Raw genomic sequence first — 6,599 nt, 5'->3', positions numbered from 1 at the left:
TTATCACCATCGTCTTCGTCTTGAGCAGGGGATGGACAGAGAGTATATAGAGAGAGACCAGGAAAAAAAAACAGAGGAAAGAACTGGAAAAGGGAACAAACCAAAGGACTAAGGGAAAACCGAAAGAACCCGGGGGGTGAAAACATAGGTAGAAACCCGGGGAGAACAGAAAAAAGAACAAAAATACAGCCAAACAGAGGAAAGGGAGTGAAGGTAGAAAATACAAAATCCATAGAGAAGAACAAAGCATATAGGGGAGACTAAAAAAAAAAAAAACAGAGGAAAACAAACATAGGCAAAGGTTGCATCGAGAGAAAGCAAAAGAAAAGAAAGAACCAGAGGAAAAGTAAACGAAAGGAGGAACAACATGCCATCGCCTTCATCCTGCTCCCAGGTAATTGTCTCCAATTTTGCAAAATAATTCACCAACATTGTGCATTAGAAATTTAATTACATGGTGACTGTAGCAAGCATGCGTGAACAATTCACGCATGATTGCAGGTAAAAACCGCCGAGTCACTAGCTTGTTTAAATTTATATAAAAAAATAAAAACAAGTAAAATATAATAAAAAAAATACATGCATAAAAAATAAATTTATTTTATTAGTTTGTTTACTGACGCCATAGTTGAGAATAAAAATACTTATTTAAATTTATTTTATTTTATTATTATTATTTTCTAGCTACGTAATATTTATTAATGCTAGAGTTAGAAATATTTGTGGTTATGTTAAGTTATGCTAAGAAATGCTATTTTCGTTTTGATTTATCTTACCAGGAAGCATCTCCTCTACCAGCAAAGCATGGTCTGGTCGCAATGCGTAACAATTCAAACAATATGTGGGACTCTGCATGGCATGCAGATACAAGAGCCAAACATCATTTTACCAATGATGCTAACACTTTGACTCTTCAAAAATCCGACTATGTTAGTGCAGATAGTGTACTAGTTGGAAATGGCCAAGGTTTGCAAATCTCAAAAACTAGGACCTCTAAAATTTCCACTCCCTCTTCTACCTTTGTTCTTAATAATGTTCTTCTTGTTCCTGAAATACATAAAAATTTACTGTCAGTGCATTAGTTCTATGTTGACAATAACGTTTATTTTGAGTTTCACTCATATTATTTTCTTGTGAAAGATTACTCGGGGAATGTCCTTCATCGAGGTTATCTTCATAATGGACTCTATCAATTCACCAATAATTCCAGTCTTCCTCAAGCCTTTTCTTATGTTCGTTCTTATGAGTGGCATCGTAGACAGTGGTCAATCAAGTGTTATCCCTCCTTTCTTTTCCTGTAGAGAAAAATAAAACACACAATGTGTGCCCTGAATGTCAAATGGCAAAAAGCCATGGTTTTCCTTTTAAAACTTATACTTCTATTTCATTGCATCCTTTAGATTTAATTTTCATCGATGTGTGGAGACCTGCATCAATGCCTTCCACAACCGGTGCTAAATATTACGATAGCTTTCTTGATGATTTTTCCAAGTTTCTTTGGTTATTTCCTATTCAACTTAAATCTGATGTTGAACATGTCTTTTTAAATTTTCAGACATATGTTGAAAAATAGTTTGACAGGAAAATAAAAGCAATTTAATCAGACTAGGGTGGGGAGTATTAACGACTAAACACTTATTTTCACCAAAATGGTATTAATCATCGCCTAGCTTGCCCGCACACTCACCAATATAATGGCTCTATTGAACGCAAACATCGACACATTGTTGAAGTTGGTTTAAGCTTGTTAGCTCATTCTCATTTACCTATGATATATTGGGAAGATGCTTTTCAAACTGCAACCTATATTATAAACAGACTTCCAAAACATATTTTACACCGCAAACCCCCCTTTGAAATTCTTCATAATAAGATCCTTGATTATCGTTTTCTATGTGTGTTTGGTTGTGCCTGCTGGCCCAACTTAAGACCATATAACAGGAATAAACTAAATTTCAGATCAAAAACTTGCATTTTCATTGGTTATAGTCTTTGTCATCAAGGGTAAAAGTGTCTAGATCTCTCTACGAGTAAAATCTATGTTTCTCGTAATGTTATATTTGATAAAACTCTTTTCCCTTACTCTCAAACCATTGTATCCGCGAGTGATAAACTTTCTCCTTTCATGTCTCTGTCTCTCCCTCACCAGATCACTGTGCCATAATTCCCATGTCCCAATGAGTTGCAACTAAACTATATTCCTACATGCACACCACTTGCACCTCTTATGTTGATTCTTGTATAAACAGATGATCAGGTTCCACCTCCAACACACTCTACAGAAACAAAACCAGCTTTGCCTCCCACTGTTTCTCTAGCCACTGTTCCAATTCCATATGCTGATCATCTGCCAGTTCCTACCAACAATCACTCTATGGTCACAAGGTCCAAAAATAATATTCATCGCCCAAGACAATCAAGTGATGTTTTCATTCACTATCCTTTACCAAAAGACTTAACAACAGCACTTGGTCCTACAACAACAGAACCCACATCATACAACCAAGCCTCCAAATATGTGTATTAGCGAGAGGCCATGAATCAAGAGTTCTCAGCATTAATTCACAATGGCTCATGGTCCTTGGTCTCAACTCCCACACATGCAAATATTGTTGGATGCCAATGGATTTACAAAATCAAAAGAAAAGCGGATGGAGCTATTGAGCATTATAAGGCTTGCTTAGTAGCTAAAGGATTTCATCAGCAAGAAGGGGTTGATTTCTCTAAAACATTCAAACAATTGGATGTGCAAAATGCTTTCTTGCACGACGACCTGCATGAACTGTGTTTATGATTTAACCACAAGGCTATGTTCATCCTCAATATCCCAACCATGTGTGCAAATTGCACAAATCCCTTTATGGTTTACGCCAAGCACTCCAGTCTTGGTTCTTCAAACTTTCAACAAAACTCCTGTCCCTGGGGTTCTATGAAAGTAAGGCAAATACATCTCTATTTATGCTTCAAAAATTTAATTTTGTGATCTACATTCTAATCTATGTTGATGATATATTAATTAGTGGCTCTAGTGCATCTGTCTTCAATAACATTATTCATTCTCTACAAACCACCTTTGCTGTCAAAGATTTAGGCAATCTTGCTTATTTTCTTGGTGTTGAAGCACTTTGGTGCACAGATGGTACCTACTTAACCCAACGCAAATGTATTGCTGACTTGCTTAAAAGAAGCAAAATGGAGAATGCTAAGCCCTGCACTAGTCCAATGGCCTTTAACTGTCGACTTGCTTCTACTGATGGTACTCCATTTGAAGACATCAACCTTTACTGCAGTATAGTAGGTAACATGTAATATTTGGCTTTCACGAGACCTGATTTAGCGTTTGTTGTTCATAAAGTTAGCAAATTTATACACAATCCTCTGGACACTTATTGGCTGGCTGTCAAGCGTATCCTCCGCTACCTCAAGCACTTCATCTCAATTGGTTTCTTCATCACCAAAACTGTTAATTTCACCTTGCAAGCATTATCTAATTTTGACTAGGCTGCCGATAGAGATGATCGCAAATCAATTGGTGCTTATTGTATTTACATGGGTTCCAATTTAATTTCTTGGAGTTGCAAACAACAACCTATGGTAGCACACAGTTGCACAGAAGCTAAGTACAAAGCAATTGCTAATGCTGCTGCAGAACTCATTTGGTTTAAATCCATACTCCATAAACTTGGTCTGCCTCTGCAACATAGTCCAACTTTGTGGTGTGATAATATTGGTGTAACTTACCTGACGTCCAATCCTAAATTTCATGCACAAACCAAACACATCGAGATTGATGTTCATTTCGTCCGCGACCAAGTTTACAACAAAGAACTCGTTATTAAATTTATCTCCAACAAAGATCAGTTAGTTGATGCACTTACCAAGCCTTTGCCACCAGTTACATTCAGCCAAGTTCAACGCAATCTAAATGTTCGTGACCTACCCTCCAGATTGAGGTGGCGTGTAGAAGATCAAGTAATGGTTACTGAATTCAAGGGTGAAGATACTAATCCACCCGTGAATGCAGTAACAAGAATTGTTGAAGATCACGACAAACAATCCTATGAAGATCAGGACTCTGATCCACCAGTGATTAAAGCAACAACAACTTATCCTTCGTGAATGCAGCTGCAGATAAATGGCTGGAAGATATGATCTCATGAATTCAAAAACTACAGTTGTTGCCAGCCATATCAATGTATACGTTAGAAGTTGTTACTGTAATATATATATATATATATATATATCAGGATATGTACATAATATAAATAAGAGAGAAAGAGTGTAATTCTCATATATACAATCAGTTTTCATTATTCTTTAAGGGAGCACGATTTAAGAGCCTGTTACATGAGCCTCATGCATTCTATTTAAGTTTGCTTTCTTGCACTTGATGTTCATATCAAAAACTCCTTACGCGAGTTTTTACTTCTCTGAGCAACTTTCTCGGCAAGTCTAGGGAAGATGAAGTGTTCCATCTTGGTTTCAGATCGATATTTCAGCTACGATTCACGCCCCACCAGTCTGAAGTCTTTGGTAGTTGTTACATAATGCTAATGATAGAAGCAATGATATTACCATACCACTTAAAACTTGAATTGCAAGAGATGGTTTATATTTCCATGTTAATGTTAATGTTCAATTCGAGGATATAGTTTTTGGATATCCCATGTTAATGTTCATAGGAATTACAGGAGACCTTACTTGAGGCTAATTGTTTATATTTCCTTGGTGATCTTTGATTGATGATCAGCTTTAGTGATGTCTAATAGGGGGATGGAATCTTCATTTCCTAGCTCACCAATTTCAGCTCTCCATTGTTGAGCTGGGCTTTTTTTTCTTGGAAAGGTTAAATTAGTACTTTAATTTTTTTTTAACTAGTATGAAAAAAAATCATTAACATTAATCTTAAAGGGAATTCTAGCTTGGCAGCTGTGAGGTAGGTTCCTTAATCAGTTGTTGTTTTATATGACCAATGAGAGTCAATTAACCCTTCTAACTGGCTTTAAGTGCAACCATTATGAACATCCTTGATTGTTCTGATGCTTCTTGAATATCTCATTATGAAATAAGGCATTTTTTTTTGCATATTTTAGGCCTCTTTAGTCAATTAGCCCTAACTGATAACTAGCATTAAGTGCAACTTTTAGCAAAATATCCTATATTAATTGAAGTAGTTCCTTAAATGCCTTTTTTTTTTTTGAAAGGAAACATTGTAGTATTTTACTGCAAATTTTTGTTCAAGTGAAAAATTTTGTTGTTTGTAGCTCATTAAATGATTTTTATACACATAACCAGTTACCTGATTTCTTTAAATTCTACAACTGCAGGTCTTCAGTTAGACAAAGGAAAGTGTAGATATTTCTTCTGTTCAGGAGCTTGTTAATGATATTGATGGAAACTATCATTCAGGTAGCATTTGACCATATTAATCATGCTTTGGAAAGAGAAATCCTTCCATAAGATAAATGTATCATATACTTCATCTGATGTATGTTACTGTAGGTCTACTGGATATTGTCAGAAACTGCACATAAATTGGAATGGCAGATGATGTTTTTGCATTGCTTCAGCATAAAACACAGTTATAAAAACAGATCAATCCGAGTTTATATTGAAAGTTAAAATTAATAATAATATAATAATCTTAATTATAAAACTCGGACTAACCTAACAAATGAATCTAGAATCTAACTGGCTCGAGACTTGGATCAGTTGAGTTTAAAAAAATAATAGATGGAGAATTGATCCAACATTACCTAGTTAGAAATCCTAGTTGATCTTAACTTGAGGTAAAACCTAATCAAAACCTCGGTAAAAAATCCATTGAATTTTTTTTGGGTCTAAAATAATGTCATTTTGATCATTAAAAAAATCTAGATAAGCTACTTGATTCATTACTCAAGACTTACCTCGAATTAAATTTTAAAATTATAATAATAAAATTTTTTATCCTTAAATATTTTAGTTACAATTTTAAAATGATCAACTAACTTGTAGCTTTAATCAAGTTCTATTAATCCTTCAACTTTGACAGGATGAAATCTTCAGTTCTTAAAAATTTGTTATTTTTTTATTAAAAATTAATTTTTTTTTAGGTTTTTAGATTCTTTAGATGTAATGATGTGAAGAATAAACTTCTTATTATAACTTTCTTGCACCATTTAAGTTAGACCATGTAAAAATTGCCCCAGAAAGGGACAAGATAGAAAAGTTGAAGGAAATGGGAAGATGCTCCTGGAGACCTGGATGCCTCCTTAATTTACAAAAACTTTCCACATCAAAACTGCTGAAGGCCAGCTCATCTACTTGACTTGTTCATTCATGTCAAGTAGATGAGAAAACTAATAAAGAAGGAAGAGAAAACTACAAATTGCCGCGCCTAAAAATTCGTTCTTTGTATTCTATTTTAATCAAATTGTCAAAAATGTTGTCATTTAGTCATTGACTTCTTGTTAATGTGGGGGGTGTGGGTGTCACACAAACCTGGGATGTTTGACATTATATTTTAAAAAAATATTTTTAAAATTAATATGTTTTTAATGTTTTTAAATTATTTTGATATACTGATCTCAAAAATAATTTTAAAAAAAATTATTAAC

Source organism: Populus alba, chromosome 19 (genome assembly GCF_005239225.2).
Source record: "Populus alba chromosome 19, ASM523922v2, whole genome shotgun sequence".
In the NCBI taxonomy this organism is placed as follows: domain Eukaryota; kingdom Viridiplantae; phylum Streptophyta; class Magnoliopsida; order Malpighiales; family Salicaceae; genus Populus; species Populus alba.
This window is presented reverse-complemented; position numbering follows the sequence as displayed.